The sequence below is a fragment of the Xenopus laevis genome, chromosome 2L, assembly GCF_017654675.1.
Source record: "Xenopus laevis strain J_2021 chromosome 2L, Xenopus_laevis_v10.1, whole genome shotgun sequence".
Taxonomy (NCBI): domain Eukaryota; kingdom Metazoa; phylum Chordata; class Amphibia; order Anura; family Pipidae; genus Xenopus; species Xenopus laevis.
The window spans coordinates 85,819,884-85,838,494 of NC_054373.1; the positions used below are offsets into that span (position 1 = coordinate 85,819,884).

At 38.5% G+C, this 18,611-nt stretch overlaps 1 long non-coding RNA gene across 1 annotated transcript; it reads right to left on the reverse strand.

Moving 5' to 3' along the window:
• Positions 1-10,634: 10,634 nt before the first annotated feature.
• Positions 10,635-14,008, reverse strand: LOC121399993. The gene is made up of 2 exons (XR_005965410.1): positions 12,236-14,008; positions 10,635-11,226 (listed from the first exon to the last, which is right to left on the reverse strand). It is a non-coding gene; the product is annotated as an uncharacterized LOC121399993 (long non-coding RNA).
• Between the last annotated feature and the right edge of the window lie 4,603 nt (positions 14,009-18,611).

The following is an 18,611-nucleotide window of genomic DNA, read 5'->3' on the forward strand; positions in this document are numbered from 1 at the left end:
CACTTAAGATGCCTGGACCAACCTCACTCAATGTAACAATAATCTTTCAATTGCAGACAGTAAAGCTGGCCATAGATGCAAAGATCCGATCGTACGAATCATCGTACGATCGGACTTCCCATCTCTCGACCTGCCACTAACCATTCCGATCAAAGTCTTACCAGTCAGATCAAATAAAGTAGTTAAGGAACAGATCAGCCAATGTTCTGCCCCTGATAGAAATCATACAATATCTATGTCCGACAAAGCTAGTGACAGTCTCCCACTGAAAATTGTACGATCGGCAATACACGCAGAGATATTATCGGCAGCCGACAGAAATTTTCTAACCTGTCCGATCGACCAAACAACCGATCTCCGCCAGACGAAAAATGTCGGGACTCTCCACACACGGTCCGAAAATTGTACGAATCCTCGATTCGTATGATCGGATATTTGTGTCTATGGCCAGCTTAAGACTGCAGGCTTCACCAAATACAGAACCCAGTTGAAAGCCTGCCTCTGTCATGCCAGATGTAATAAACTGTTAACAGCAACTGGAAAGATACATGGAAAAGCATGCAGTCCTACCAGTTTGTTACAAGCATTTTCTTACATCGGGCATGACAAGGGCAGCCTGTGAATTGAAGTTGTGGAGCAGAAAGGGGAGAGATAAGAAAAAAGAAAGCAAAAAGAGAGCGAAAAGAATTGAGACGAAAAAGAGTGAAAAAAAGTGGGGAAGGAGAGGAACTGAAGGCAGCTGAATAATAAGTGTAAGCTTTGTAGGAGCACATAAATGGAAAAAGTTTAATAGAATAGTAATGGGAGGATACAGAAGTAGAAGAAAAATAAATAGGATAGCAAGAGGAAAAGCAGAACAGAAAAAAGAATGGAAATAGGTGATTTATAAGAGGTGAGGTAGAAAAATATTTTAAAAATAGAACGCAAGGAAAACAATATTGGTCATGTGAAGGAAAATTAAGAGGAGAAATTATAACAGAAATGCTGGAAGAAATACATTAAAGACATAGGAATGGTGGAGGGAAATATGGGAAAGAAATTAAGAGATCATAGAACAAAGAGAGGTTAGTAAGATTATGCAGTTTCATGCAAACCGCATATCCGTTACTACTATTGATACATGGGAGGATTTAGAGAATTTGGTCACCTATGCAACAAGTGCATTTGTGGGCCAGGCCATTATCAACTACAGCATTTTCCAGCAAAAAGGTCTGTCCCATATGAGCCCCTTATAGAAATAAACAGGGGGTGATTCAAAGCATTTTTTGTCTGTTAAGCTGGAAACCAATTGGCAATAAAAACCACTGAAGCAGCCACTGTGTACCATTGCCCTAAATGGGATCACTAATGTCCATGGAGTGCCGAGAAAATTAAAAGTGCGTCAATGCTAATTAATAGATGCTAAATATGTTTTAGGGCTGGTATAGATCTGCACAAAGCACTGCGTTAATAGAATTCTGAGGCACACCTCAGCAGCAACAAATGTAGTCAGCTTCTTTTGTGTTTCCCAAAACAATGAGTTCTGGAGCTAGAATCTTCTTCTTTTGGGTGTTTGTTTATACAGCGGTTTGCTTGTGGCACATTTAGGATCAAAAGGTGTATGAGTTAATGCAGACAGATGCCATTACTTACCTTAGCAATGAAGGAAACAGCACATCCAAGATGTCAACTGACAATCATTTGGGTGTTACTTTTTTTTGTGATTTCCAATAACCGCAATGGAAGATCATTTTAGTATTTTTCATGTTGCATTTGTTAGTAACTATGTTAACATGTCAACTCTTTAACTCAATCAAGCTGGTAATAATACTGATCCTCAGACCCAACCTAGTTAGCAATTTTCATGTAATGACTACTGTATGCTGTAGCTCTTATTAGCATGGAGTAATATTCTCATAATTGTATTTAGAAAGTTTTAGCACTGCGGTAAAAAGGGTAGAGGAAAACAGGTTTTCAGCATTAAAAAGTCTGTTCACTGTTGTAATTTGCTCATCCGACAAACTGTATTTGGTCCATTTGATCTTTTTTTTTGTTTTACATTTAATTTTACCCCATAAACACAGATACAATTTCCCACTTAAAACGAAGGATACAACTGATTCATGCTAGTCTGTTCAATAGGGAACCCTGTTTTCTCACATCTGCTCTTTTTATAGGTCTCAAGGTACAATCCAATGAACTTTCAATAGTGAGGATGAAATGGCCTTTTCATGTACAAATTTCAAGTTAACTTTCTCATTTTAAGACTGACAAAAGAAAACACCCTCGTTATAAGGAATGTCTCAACTAATAACATTCTACACACAGACACCACAAGAAGAGCCAGACAATACATTATAATAATGTTTATTAGAAATTTGTCAAAACAAAACTACAATAAAAACTTCAACAGTTGTATTACTATGTATCAATATTTAGTTGTTTAAAGGGGCAGTTTACTTTTAAATTTATTTAAAGTATGATGCAGACTTAATCGGAGGCAATTTGCAAATGAAATTATTTTGTATTTTTTTTTTTGCATCTCTTCAGCCTGGTCAGAATGTGAGGCTAGATTGTATTCTATTAAAATATTGTATATCACTTTCTAATCAGAATCTCTCCTGCTCTTCCTGTCATTCAAGCCACATCACAGTTGCTAGAGTAAGTATGAGCATAGCAACCAGATAATGGTATACACGCCAAACTGAAACATACAGGACAAAGACCCTAAAGAATAAAAAAAAACAAAAGAAAAATAATTGCAAATTGTCTTAGCATTACATACCACTAAATTAAAATAGTATCAAGATGAACGGTGGCATAAATGAATGACAGTAATGTAGACTAGATCAAATTTGAAAAAAAAAATTTTTTATAATTGCCAAGCAACTGGTTTTAGAGCATTCTATAACAAAAGAATAGGGATATACTGTAAATGAAGGGCAGAAGATTCAAGAACATATAGCCAAAACATGCATCAAGGCAGATTAAATCTTAATTTCAAATTATTTTCAATGATTTATGTTAAAAAAAAAACTCACAGTCTACATTGTGCACAAATGTCAGAATGCCAGTTTAAAAATATGGGTATAGTTTTGTCACCTAAACTGTATTTCCTGATCACTGAGTGAGCAAAACAAAACACTAAGAATTTTCCCTATTCATTCCTATAGGAATTATTGATGTAAAAAAAGATGGAAAGTTGTGATAACTGCTAAATAATTGCAAATTTATTACGTGGGGTGCAATGTTTTGTTTAAATGGGTTTTTCACCACTGTGTTAACTTTTCTAGTCTTATGTAGAGGGTGATATTCTGAGACAATTTGCAATTGGTTTTCATTTTCTATTATTTTTACTTTTTGAGTTATTTAGCTTTTTATTCAGCAGCTCTCTAGTTTACAATTACAGCAATCTGGTTGCTATGGTCCAAATTACCCTAGCAACCATGCGTTGATTTGAAGAAAACTCTGGAATGTGAAAAGAAGAGGACCTGAATAGAAAGAGGAGTTATAAAAAGTAACAATAACAATACATTTGTAGACTTACCGGGCATTTGTTTTTTTAGATGGGCTCGGTGACCTCCATTTGAAAGATAGAAAGCATTAGAAGAAAAAGGCAAATATTTAAAAAAGTATAACAAAAAAAAAAAAAATTTAAAAAGTTGCTTAAAATTTACCATGCTTTAACATACTAAAACTGGAGGGCATTTTTTTATCAGATTCATGCACAAATTATCTGATGTCTTTATTATATTGACATATTAACAATTGGTGAGTGCAGAGGATCTTGTATTTGCCTTTATAAATTGTCTGGCGATACACAGCACCCCCCCCCCACACAAATTAATATTCTCCTCGGCCCATTTTTGTTGGGCGCATTACCTGGCTCCGCTCTGTCCCTGCTTAGCCCCCCCATTTGCTGAAGTGCACAGTTCTATTTACAGGAGAGATTGGGGAGCCACATTTGCTTCTTTTTCTCCCCAATTGGCCCATTTTTCCTGCCGCCCATCGGTTTTTTATTTCTTGGGAGAGCAGTGGTCACTCCATGTTGTAGCTCCCATCATCCCCCAACTACAGTCAGGTGATTTCAGGGGTGGCTAATAAAAGGGCAACCAGTGCGGGGCTTTACCCTTAAAAAGAAAGTTATAGGTAGTCCCTCTAAAAAATGTATAATGAAGCAGTAGAATTCTTAATGAATCAGATGAAAGTTGAGTGGAGGACTGGCCATACCAGGAATGACTGACATAGTTGGCTTTAATATATTCCAACAGATGGACAAACAATCCCTGTTTTGTTTAAAGGGGAGGACATTTTTAATTAGCTGTATGCACATGTCCTTAATATACTGATAATTGGTGAGGATCTCATATTTGCTCATAATAATTGTTAAAATACAAAAGGTAAAGGTAAGCTAAAAGGTCAGGCAATTTCCATAAAAATGAATATGGAATATGTCATCCACTGCACCAATCTGAAAAATGTCAGATAAAAAACTTGGAGCCAGCTATTTTGTCGCTACCCACAAGAGGGGGATCACCCATAAAAGCTGCTATGGATTTTATTCTATTTCACACAATTGTGAAATGGTTCCATTATTTGAGAACCTTAATAAATAGTCCAAAACAATATTAATCAGGGATCTCCTTACCTGCAAGTGTTTTATACTACCCAAAAGATTATATAGAGCATTTAAAAACATAAAACTATAAAATAGTGTGATATTGTTTGGTTAGGGGAATCTCAGAGGGCTGGTATACAGAGGAATATTGTATGTGAATATTACATTATACATGTTTAGGCTCATTTACTAACAAAGTTCATTGTAAAACTTCAGCCAAGCAAACAGGTACTTGCTGCCAAGTTTGCTGCCCTATGCTTGTGCCTTGCAATACATTTGTTGGCATCAGCTTTGGTAAACAAGGTGCAATGTTCAGAGTATGAATTCACAGATTCAAGGAAGCCTTAAATTGACACCTGCCTTGAGGTCTTAGTACCAGGGTTCCCTTTGGCTCCTTTTAGCTCATCTCACCCTAAGCAGGTTGGTTTCCCTGCTTCGCTACTCTCCAAATCCTCCCATTCAGAAGTCATGTTCTAATATCTTGCACTGATGAGATCGAACAAGATCAAAACAGGCTGTCTGCAAGTTTGGATATATAGCTCTGAACTATTATTTAGGCTGTATCTGTGCTATTAAACTAGAGGTTCTGGATGTGATTTGCATCTCCCCACCCATAATGCCTTGTGAGGTAAAACCTTACTTTTGGTATGAAAGCAGTGCTATATATATAGCATGAGGCATGTGAATACATTTACACTGCATGTCTTGCATGTGAAAGGCTTTTGGCTCCTTTTAGCCCATCTCATCTTAAGCAGATTGATCAAAAGTTTATTCTGTATCTGGCACAGCACCACCACCAAACCAGAAATTACAATTTGCACCCTCATTGGTGCAAGCAAATGATTTGCCAATGCACATTCCAAGTAGGATTTATTCTGGAATTTTGCAACTTGCTCCATAAATGAGTTCTCAAGTGTTTGTTTTTTTTAAAAATCTTAATATGTGTATATGAAAAGGGTTTCATCTTCCTCAACCCAAGCAGATGGATTTACATCTTACCTTCAGCACTTTATTATGCCCCAAAAAAGTTGTCCTGTAATGTAAAAAGTATGGAATAGGTAATTTCTAATTTTTATACCAAATCCTAAGAAGTAAACAAATTGAAAGAGACAGCACATCTTTATTTTCCCAGATACAATTCATATTTACCAGTAGGCTTCCATGTGATTATTCACTGAATATTCTCTCTTCTATATCATTAAGAATATCATGTGATGAATAGGTGTTTTTTTTTTTTTTTACTTCACGAGTTATACATGGAAAATACTTCAACATACTTACCTCTATTTTTCACAGGTATCTAGAATATATTTAAAAGAAAAGAAAGAAATGATCAGTTCATTGCTCCTCCATGCCTACAGATCAGTTATACCATTCTCCCCAAAACAGCCCCAGATATCAAAACTGAAAAATTGTTAGTGATTTCCAGAAGGCAGGTTGGATTATATTCATATCTACATGAAGGTATAAGCAGATCATTTTTTTTTCTATGCGTTACCAAATATGTTTTCATTGTTGCCTGCACGGACTTCTTTCTGGTCCCATAATTCATTACAAAGCTTCTAACACTTAAATTTTCCCTACTAGAAGCTCTATTATTTCAGTCTTCATAAACACACACTTACAAGGTCTTCAGCATCTGGTGTTGCCTGACCAAGTCTGCTGACCATTACCTCCTCCATGCAGCTGTATACCTCAGCGTTTCGTCATACTATTAGGTTTCTTTTTCCCAATTTCGACAAAGAGGTTTCATAAATAGCACAATAAAACCGGCCTCTGTTAAATCTCACAAGACTGCAGTGTTTTGTTCTGCTTTTTTGCCACAGAATTTTGAGATGGAGCACAAATTAATTATTTGTCCTGATAGTTTGAAGAAATGGTTCAATACATTTTTTATGCATTCAGCATGTAGGTAGCAAAAGAAAACCATGTTGAATCATAGTGTGTTTGGAAGACAGAAGCCTGTCTGTTTCTACAATAAGAGTACAGAAATACATGGCTTTTTTGTGTATAAGCGAGCCTTTAAGGGGTCTGGCAGAAAATGGTTAATGTTGACTCCTAGCCTGTTAAATAAATGCCATGTGTGTAAGTCATAGTAGAAGCTGACTATGTTGAAGCTGCTGCTGGTACTTGTGTGTAGAGTGTGAGACTGATCTCTGCGTATGGATTTGGAAAGAATCAGATAATGTGAATTGTGGTTTACATGTTGATAACTGTATGTGAAAGGCCCTGGAGTAAATATCAGATGTTAAGACACTAATATATGTGTATGTTAACTTATAAATAAAAAGCACCCTGTCCATAGCTTTTAATTTTGAAAATTTCACATTTTGTGCTTTTAACAATTCTCTATCTGTATGAATTAACCCTTTAAATTAGTACCTTAAAGCAGAAGGAACATCACAAATCACTTGGGGTTGCCAAAAGTTAGGCACCTCCCAGTGATTGTAATCACTTACCAGATACCCTGGACTGGGGATCCTGTTGGCAAAGTTCCTCTCCGCAAACACCACTATGCGATCCTATTTTTCCGGTACTTCATACTGCAAAATCCAGAGGCAAATGCATCCAAAGTAGAGTGGGAAAAAAGTCAGCATTTTGTTAAAGTTCAGCTTCACTCTACTGTGCATGCACACCCACAATGAAAAGAAAATCATCAGGAAGAAGACTGCTCTATTGCGCTCACTGGAAGAACCTCTGGGCACGGCCGTTTTCTGTCAATAGGAGCACCAGCCCAGGGTATCAAGTGAATACAATTAATTGGGGGTGCCTGACTTTTGTTGCCTTTCCTTCTACTTTTAAAGGAATTGTTCAGTGTAAAATTAAAAACTAGGTTAATAGATAGACTGTGTAAAATAAAAAATATTTCTAATATAGTTAGGCAAAAATGTAATGTATAAAGGCTGGCGTGACTGGATTTGTAACATAATAGCCACAACACTGCTTCCTGCTTTGCAGCTCTCTTGGTTTCCACTGATTGGTTACCAGGCAGTAACCAGTTACTTGAGGGGGGGGCACATGGGTCATAACTGTGTGTCGGAATATGAGCTGAATGCTAAGCATCAATTGCAGATTCACTGAATAGTTATGCCCACCCCTTCAAGTCGCTGACAAACTCAGAGTTAGTGAACTGAAAAGCAGGAAGTTGTGTTCTGTTAGACATCCAGTCACTCCAGCCCTTATAGATTACATTTTTGGTTAACTAACTATTAGAACTTTTTTGCACAGCCTATTTACCCAGTTTTTATTTTCACGTTGAACTGTTATTTTAAGAAATACCTGCACAAATCTATCTAAGTCCTGAACCAGATATCCTGACAAGGCCCATTTTAACCAAAATTGCATTTTGGGCTAAAGCAGTCAAAATGCTTACCCTAACAATGTGACAGATGCTGCTGCATGAAACAGATAATGTAGTAAAAGCAGCTTGAATTTGGATTAGTGTTGGATCAGCGATTCACTGTAAACTACAAAACGTGCGATTTAGCCGATAGCGTTCCAGAAAGAAACTTTGTTCAATCATCTGCAGACTTTTTTTTTATATTTATAAAATCAAAGCTGCTGCAATTCATTCAAATGAATAGGCACATCAGCATGTATAATTAAAAACACTCCACAACTTCTCTCGCTTGAGATGTGTCCAATTGAAAAAAAAATCAAAGCATTTCACATTTTTTATAAATTTTCCCATAACATTAAAGAACCTTGACAGAACCCTACAAATTGACTTGGATTTGCCTAATTGTGAGATCAAGGCAGCACTGTGACAGACGATACCCCAATTTATTGCAAGTGAACCCATCACCCTAAGGCATAATTCCAAATCTTATCTTATTGTGTTAAGTCAAGCAATACTATACTATATACATTTTTAAAATCTGGTTTTCTTCATTATTTTGGAATCAATAATTAGTAGTCTACACAATAAAAGAGAGTGAGGAGTGATGGGGCATGTACGAAGTGCAGAAAGTATAATATTGACAGTGAAGATATCCAAAAAAGTTTATTTAATAAACAAAATAATTTGTCTTCCATGTTTAATTTGGAAAGGACTTTTTATTATACAATTTTTTATATAGATGGTGACAAGCTTGACAAAGAGCCAGGTGGGTTCGAAACTTTGCTCTGCCGTTGTTGCCCTGCATGTGAAAAATAAAAGCTTTTCTTTTAATCGGAGTGCTGCCCATTTGAATTCCTTAAAGGGCCAATACACCAAAAACAAAAAAAGGTTTTACATGCTTTTAAATTTAATATACGGTTACTCTACATTGTTACATTTGCATAACAGATCAGATGTCTGGAATATAATGATTTTAGCTCTTAGGCTACTGATAAAACAGGCTGTTTCTTTGCCTTTGTAGAAATACAGACTGAGAAAAACCTGACCCACTACCATCTGCTCTGTGGTGTAAGCATGAATGTAGCGGATCTGACCCAAAAATGCATATTTTTGAACAATGGCATATCTGAGTTACCGGACCCCTCCGCTAAAAATCTTCAGAGGGGCCCAGCATGTGCCCTCAGATGTGTATGCCAAACCCCCTCAATTAGGAGCTTGCCTGCTCACTGCAAGTAGCCATGGGGTCTGCTGTATGGTAGTTATGCCACTACTTTTGCAATCCCATGTCAAAATCCGCTTCAGGTCTGACACTACAGTTTACTCTATGACTTTTACCTGCTCTAACCTATTAAATATGACTACTGTATTTTGTATTGCTCCTCACTGGAGAAAATAAAAGCAGTCATTAATTAAGGCAATTTAGTCAACTATAAGATCATATGCACTAATTTCTGTCCCTGTGTAGAAACTTTTAACACTGTTTAAACAGGCTAGTGCATGGAATAGAAAATTGAGTTTTTGTTTATGTCAGAATTTTGACCTCCCACCCCCCCCCCCTTTATTAAGCAGAACACGGTGAGTTTTTTATATATATATATATATATATATATATATATATATATATATATATATATATATATATATATATATATATATATATATATATATATATATATATATATATATACATATATATATACACACACACATATATACATACATAGATTGGACGCTTTTGTTTTTGATAGCGATTTACTATAATCCATTGTAAGTTAGCCTATGGAGGATGGCTTTGATATTCAAGAATTAATGCCACTAGAAATAGCCATGAAAACCTAATCAAACATTGCTCAAATTGTGCTTAAAGTATCCTGAGTAAAATTAACTGCACTTTTAAATTTAAAAGCTTGGTTTACATTAGGCTTTGTTTTATTTCCTTTTCCCTTTTCACTGGTATCGTAAAGTAAAATTTTGATAAAAGATTAAAAATATGTTGCTTATAAGAGGATTGCAAAACAGATTCTTTGGGTGTCATATTAAAATATCAGCATGGCCAAAAGAATAATTTGCCTGTTAAATGGCTCCTTCCTGCAATACACTTACCTTTACTGCTTCTTCCATCCTTGGTACTGTGCCTGTAGGCATCCCTGCTTTCCACACCAGTAATAAGTAGCCAAACAGGAACAGAGAGTTGAAAACCATTCATGAAGCAAGCATTTGCCTCATCCTAACTGGCTGGTCAGCCGTAGCAGGCTAGCACATGAAGCTCTGATTCTTACATTCTGGTGATGTTCGGAGAAGAAGCATGTAAACGGGATCTATCACTTGCTTATGTTTGTAAATATTGCCTACCACAGAAATGTTTAATGTATTGAATATTCATTTAGAATCAGCATGTGTTTATTGTAGGGATGCACCGAATCCACTTTTTTAGATTCGGCCGAACCCCCGAATCCTTCACGAAAGATTTGGCCGAATACCGAACCCTAATTTGCATATGCAAATTAGGGGTGGGAAGGGGAAAACATTTTTTACTTCCTTGTTTTCTGACAAAAAGTCACGCAATTTCCCTCCCGCCCCTAATTTGCATATGCAAATTCGGATTCGGATTCGGTTCGGCCAGGCAGAAGGATTCGGCCGAATCCTGCTGAAAAAGGCCGAATCCCGAACCGAATCCTGGATTCGGTGCATCCCTAGTTTATTGTATGTATATTTTAAAGGTATCTGAAAAGTTTCAAGTCAAAATTACTATATGAATCAGCTCTTTAAGGGCTGAGTGCCTGTAGCAATACATTCAATTTCCCATGCAGGCTTGTGGGTCAAGTCAACTGTTCTGCTGAAAGAGAGTCAGAGCTTAATCGTACTGCCTTTGGTAACTCTACAGGGGCTTGTGCATAATTGCCTCTAGCCCAGGAGACAATAAACCCCAAAATACCCTTATATTGATAAGAACCAAAAATGCCTTATTGCAGCCAGTCAAATTGGGACAGTATACACAGCTTTTTAACATCAGTTTAATGAATAGGGCTTGTGCTGATCATAATTTTTGCCTATATGATACTTGTTATTTATGCCAATAATCAAGAATATGAACCCAGTTTTTACTTTAGTACTTCCTGATTCCACAGAACAACAGAGGAGCCGATAAAAGTAATTAGCACTCAAGTCCAAGAAGCCATTGATAATGAGCTGCTCAAAGGCTGATCATGGGCTGAGATGGTGCCCAAGAAAGGCTAATATGGTGGGGTTGTTTGTTGAAAGGTAGATGGGGAGCTCTGAACAAATGATCCTGTTTTAAAATGAAAGGGGGATAAATTCAAGGAAAACAGCCAAACTTTTAAATTAAGTGCTTTATAATGGCAAAATAAAAATGTATATACATATTTTGTTAAATTAAAACAATAGACAATGTAATTTCAACATAGTTCCTATTTATTGAGTCAATTTTTAGTAAAGATGCTTTTAGGCATATACTGTCCCTTTTGGGGACATAGGTGGACGGTGGCAGCTTAGCTCCCACTTTGTCCCTACGTAGACAGGCAGATTTTCTGGCATACTTGGGGCACAAATGGAAGGGTGGGAGTGGGTAGTTTTGCACTGCGATTTATTTTCAATATAACTACCGGCGAAGCGGGATTGATGTTTGACAAAGGCACTACCGTTTCCACCACATGCTAGTTTTTAATTGTGTGTTTTTTTAAGGACACTGATCCTGCACTGCGGCCTGATGGGCTATAGCAGCGAGTAAATGTTCATGAGCGCTTCTCTTTTTAGTCAATTTTTCATTAAAGGTTACGTTTTAAAAATTTTTTGTTTCCACTATACAGGCATCACACTGAACTAGTTTGCTTTGAAGTGTGTGTTCTTAGACTAATAGTTACTTGTATCAATTTCACTTCTTTTTCTTGTGGTCAGTAATATACTGACCCTTTACAAAAAAATTTTCTGCACGATTATGGGTTTCAACTGAGAATAAAGCGATTTTGATCACTGCCTTATGTGTATTACAGGATGATTCTTGAGCAGTGTTTATAGTGGTCATCTCTTGATGTACCTAGTCATCTAGAGGAAGGCTCTGGTAGCATGTTGATGCGAGACACAGCTCATCCATTCCACCTGGCCATCCACTTCTAGTGGGACACTATGCACAGCCCTGATGTCTGCAGTCTACCAAACCTTCTTAATGTGTCACCTTGAAAAGTGGCCACCCACACCTTGAACTCTGGAGCATAGTAAAATGATTTACTTGCTGAAAACATGGGAGATGAGACAAGGTGTATTAAAAATAAAAATCTTACCAAAATAGCGTGGTTTATCATCAGTGAAAATGTAGCAGATCCCCATTCGAAACATGTCAGGACAGAGCAGATTCTCCTGATTGTCAGGTAAAAGGAAGCAGTTATTAGACATATATAATATCCCTCTTTATGGATATCTGCTTAAGAAACAATATACTGTTCATATATGCAGTACTTGAAGTATAATGAGCATCTAAGACTTTGTAAGAATTTAGGATACACAAACAGACAAAATCATTATCATTGATATTGGATGTTTTCTTGAAAGTTGTTCAACAGGTTAAACACATTTTAAAGAGATGCTCGAAGCAATTATTAAAAATTTAATGAGAAAATATTCCACAGTGGCATTTCTTATTAAATTATACTTGGACAGTAATCAGTCAGTCGGACCCAAATGCAAGGACAGGTACACTAAAACTGCAAACAATTTGTTTTCTTGTAGGATTTGTCTCAGCCTCATATTAGGATTCAAACTGCACACTTTAAACTTGCATCAAGCATATTATGAACAAGAGTCCATCTATACTATTTGGTGCAGTGGTACCTGACCATTACAGTGACCCCAGCAGAACTTTTTATCAAAGTATGTTGTGTGTGTGTAAAACTACATTCTGCATTGCATGCATGAACTTTACAACATACGTGTCCTGTTTGCAGATGTTAATGTTACTTATGATGTGTCAGAGGGAAAATGGCCGCTGGGTGAAAGATGCCATTTGTTTTAGGAAAATGTGCTGGCAATTGGAGGGGTATATGCAGTATGAATGATGTGTTTTGGAAAGATATGCCTAATGAGGGGGATTACATGAGTGAGAGAGCGGGATTACACAAGTGAGTGGAATTATACATGTACGAGAGTGGGATTAAACGAGTGAGTGGAATTATAAATAATTGAGTGAGGGGGGATTATACATACAAGAGTGGGATTACATGTATGATTGAATTATACAGAAATGAGCGAGTGGGATTACATGTATAAGTGAGTGGTGTTATACATAGGAGTGAGTAGGGTTATACATGTACATAGTATGTAAGTATACATGCAATAGGTAGGATTAAAAATTCTTGCTAATAAAGTTACATTACAAAAAAAAAAAACTTCTGAGCAAGGTCATTAGGTGTGTCTGGATATGCAAATATAAATGATGATGTAGCAGATAGAAAATGGCCACATGGTTGAAGCAGATTCAGGAAACCACTATGGGTGCAGGCTAATGAAGGGGCAAAATACAGAGACAATTATGCATTTTGTGTGGGGAATATGTGACCAAACTAAAGGTTCAGTTCATTTATTGTAAAAAAAAAACAAAATATTAAAGTCAAAAAGTTAAGAATAAAACTTTTTATATTGTATACAATAAAAACAGGGTTCTTTTGGACAAGTTTTGTTTTTATTATATACAAAGGTTTTTATTCTTAACTTTTTGACTTTAATATTTTGGTTTTAAATAAACTGAACCTTTTAATATTTAATAAACAGAAAGACCATTGGGGGTCGCTGCATAACTTTTGTATAGAACATGTCTGTTTTGTCATTTCCGTATGCCTATGATTAAGGAAATAACTACCGAAAAGCATAAGGTGTATCACACCTGCAGGATACTGCAATAAACCTGCTCTTTTTACTAGATCTACTGTGCCGTTCCTCTTTGGCTAGTAATCCCTCTTTAAAATATGAAAAAACTCCAGCTTTATTTTTAGAACTTTTATGACTTTTCAGCATACAGGATATAATGGCACTGACATAAGATTGAGGAGGATGTAGTTTGATTTTATCAGTTCGCCAGGTCTAAGGTGGTGAAGGAAACTCTGGAGAAAGAGGCAACGCTCTGTAAAATTAGCACTTTAGTGAATTTGTGGAGTTTGTTCGCCTTAGGGAAAATTTGCCTGGCGATATGGCGCTTAACTGCACTAGTGACTGTCTCTTCACTAGCGAATTCTCCTCTACGCCTGTTAGTAAATTGGTGATGTCCCTGCGGATTGGATTTGTCACTAGTGATGGTTACTTTGCCCTTTAGTAAATCTGCCCCTTATGTGCAAGTTGTGAAAGTTTATGTTTGCGAGTACCCATCTAAAAAGTTTGTACAAGGAAAGTAAAACTTTGGGTACTACAGTTACCTACTCTTCTTAACTGGAGGCGGTCGACACACCTGCTGTGTACATATTAACTTTATTGAACTCAATACCATATTACACAATATGGTACTTTGTTTGTTTTCCTGAGCCTTTGGCACCGCTCTTATTTTACATATGGATTACAGTATTTCTACCTGTCATTTCTAATTCTCTAAAGCAGTTTGCTCTGCCTCCTGCTGTCGAAAATTTAGAATGAGAAAACCAATATACTACTCAGACATGCATTTTTTTTACCATACAACTTGATGGAGGGGGGGGGGGCTGGATCAGGATCTACAAAGTTAATCTACTAATGAAACATTAGCAAAGAAATTAAAAGAAAATCAACATGGCCACTCAAACGAGGAGCTCCCTACCGGTGTGGGTGTCCTAGCATTGGCGGGGGAGGGGGGGCTCTATTAGCCAGCACCTTTAGTTGGGAAAATATTTTCACCAACAGCTTCCCTTTAAGAAGCACTAAACTTATTTGTCTATTCTAAGACGTGGAAATATGAGCACAATATAACAATGATACACTAGTAAAATGTGTTTAGGGATATGCATTGTGTCTCAAATGTCAGTTAGTGAAAGGAATAGAACCAGTTTTCAAATCATTCCACACCACTGCTGAATTTTTATATAAATATTATCCGATGATACTACAATGCCTTAAGAACTATGCCTGAAAACTATGACAACTATTTATACAACTTTTTAAGAACACATACATACATATATATATATTTTCTGTTTGCATAAGAGCGTATATATTCATATTAGATTTGGATTCGAATACCTTAAGTCTATCAAAAAAACATTTAAACGTGAGAACAACAATAGAATTGTTTTGTCACCAATATAGATTCATGTCTAAGTTACGATCAAGTACAAGCTACTGAACATTAAACTCTGTTGAAGATTCAAAATTTGTTTGGGTATGCTGATGGGCTTTATTCTGTTCACCAAAGCATTCCATTTATTGAAATTTCTCCGACGTCTCCAGGGGACACAGGAGACAGATGGGGTAAAGCTTAATCCTTCAGGAAGCAGGACACTTGATTGATTAAGAGAGGGCGTGCCATGACTCCGGCTTTACCACTAGCAGTTCCTCTTTTGCTTCAGTTTTTCAAGTGTCCTGTCCACAGGAGGATGGACCTACTGGTCTCTAGTGAGACCCATCATGGGAAATCCCCGGTCAGCGAATATCGCCGACACCCGGGGCTAGACTTGGGACAGGGTGTCCCTGTGCCCATATAGTTAACCCCCTAAGCAGGAATCTACACAAGTCCCGGGGCCGACTACTCTGCCATTGAGTGGCCTCCCAGATCACAACCTGTCCCTTGAGGGGGAGAGGGACTCTGGTTGGGAAACGCACAGCCTGAGGTAAGAGGAGTTTACTCTGAGCCGTATTACTACCTCAGACGGCTAGCTCATCAGACTAATACACATGGGCGGGAGTCCCCCTCCCATTGCTCCGCTATGGACTTCCTCTCCTTCACACCAACATCAAACAGGGGAGGGAGAGAGTTGGGAGTGAGGAGGGAGCTAGGCAGAGTTGTTCAAGCCCGGGAAGGGTAGCAACTCTCGTGTTGTTTGTCTGGCGGCCATTTTAGATGCTGCGCGCGCATTTGCGCAGCATGTCGACGGTTCCCGGATAGCCGAGATTTTCCCCACTGGCAGCCATTTTAAGCGGCGCCATTTCAGCACCTGTCTCCACAACAGCAGAGTGGCCGACCACAAGCACAGTGCCACACGCTACACACTTCAGGGAGTGAAACAGCGCAACAGCACTGCTCCTATATCTACAGCAGTGGGACATAAGTGCCAGCAACTTCCGGCTCCATTCCTAGCACCTCTCCTGTCATGGCAGAAGGTAGGACAGGGGGACTATTTACCCGGGGAGGCGGAGGACGAGCTGGATCAGCAGGGGGACACGGGTAAGTGGCAGGGGAAATGCGTAAAAGAACAAGTTCCAAATGCAACCTACCCCATTCTGCACCTACTCCAACCCTTCAAGCATCTGACTCAGATTTCGAACAAGAGGGGGGGGGGGAAGTATTCTCCTCAACCACTCATTCAGAAGACGAGGAGGACGGGGGAAACGAAAGATATTCACCATGATGTGGAAGGTATCATAAAAGCAGTTATCGGTACTCTGAAGTTAAGACTCCCCTACAGACCAACAGGCGCCAGCTAAGTGCCTTTTTAAGAGACAACGCAAAACAGAGTTTCCCTCACATGATCAACTCGTGGCGGTCATCCAAGATGAATGGAATACGCCAGATAAATTTCAACGTAACAGAAAGTTTGCCAAGTTGTATCCATTTCTGAAAGATCTTGTGGACAAGTGGGCTATACCTCCGCTGTTAGATGCACCGGTATCCAGAAATACCACCTTACCGGAGACCGACGCTGCAGAGCTCCCAGAGCAAGCCTACTGGATACAGCCCGCGACATGGCTGAGGCCAACGCATATCTTAGTGATGCAGCGCTAGACGTGGCACAGCTGGCAGCACATTCCTAGGCTCTGGCAGTAGTCGCTCTTCGGGCTCTATGGTTAAAAAAATTGGTCAGCCGATCACTGATCGCACTTTCATTCAAAAGAATAGAAGAGCTAGAAAAGATAATTTCTCAAGCCACAGGTGGCAAGAGCACATTCCTCCCGCAGTCTAAATATTGATCAGCCAATACTTTTTGCAGGGGAAAGTTTTTTCGTGGCCAAAATAGCAGGCCAACCAAACGCTCTACTTCCCCATGCAGAAACAACCTTCGCAATAAATTTTCCCAGGCCAGACCCAGCTGGAGATCAAACAAAACCCAAGGCAAAGCCCCTCAGGACAAGCCCAATTCGGCATGAGAGGGCCAGTCCCAGTCCCTCAGGGGGCAATAGGAGGCAGACTGCGGTTCCGGGACATGTGGATACAACAGGCTTCAGAGTTCTGGCTAAGAGAAATCGTGTCAGAAGGCCATCACCTAGATTTCTGGGCACCTCCCCCCAGAAAGTTTTTCAGGTCCATAGTACCCACAGATCCCAACAAAGCATAAGCCTTCTACAACTGTATTGCGACTCTTCAAAGAACGCAATTCCCCCTCAGCAGAAATTTAACGGTTTGTACTCCAATTTGTTTGTGGTCCCAAAAAAAGACAGAACGTTTCAGGCAGTGTTAGACCTCAAAGAACTGAACAAATTCATGAGATCGGTGAAATTCAAGATGGAGACTTTACAGTCAGTCATTCGGGTTATGGAGCCAAATCAACTACTCATATGCGTGGACATTAAGGAAAAATACTTACATGTTCTGATCTGGCCGGCACATCACTGTTACTTGATTTGCATACTACAAACAACAATTCCAGTTTGTGGCACAACCCTTCGGCCTGTTGTCAGCCCCCAAGAGCTTTTACAATACTAATGGCAGTCACAGCGGCGACAATGAGACTTCAGGGAATATCAGACCTTTTCCTCAAGGCGAACACGTTGGAACAAGCCCAAGCGACCTTGAGTCATGCAACCAAGATAATTCAGCAGTTCGGTTGGTGGACCAATTGGAAAAAGTTGCGGACACAGCCATCCCATCAGATGGCCTTTCTGGGATTGGAATTCGACACAATCTCACAGAGGGTTTTTCTACCAACGGACGAACAGATCAAAATGAGGAAACAGGTTTCCAATCTGTCACGATTTTCAGACCCAACGATTCATCAAGCCATGAGAGTCCTAGGCTCCATGGTGTCGACCATGAAAGCTGTTCCATTCGCCCAAATCCATCTACGCCCACAATCAAGTGTCCTGCCTACTGAAGGATGAAGCTTTACCCCATCTGTCTCCTGTGTCCCCGTCGACCTCAGAGAAACGGATTTAACTGCGAGTACATAAATCCTATTTTTCCTAGGAGTGGAGGCAGCCTGCACAGATATTTTACATGTGTTGTACGCAAGTGATCAACTAACCCAAAAAAAAAAAATCTCTGTAAATATGTGAATGTAGCAAATGCTACATGGCTGTTATGGATGGTGCAGAACATACTATTTTATGCAGCTCACAACCAAATATGGGAATACAAAGTTTACTATAAGTCATAAGGAAATGCAAAGTACTGCCAATGCCTACACAAATAGCATAGACAAAATGGAGGGAAACTGTATCTAAACATGGAGCAGTCCAATCATTTAAAAAAAACAAAAAAAAAAACAGTTTAAAATACTCTCCAGTTAAACATGCTCAGTTTATTTAACAAGAGAAGCAGATAATTCCACA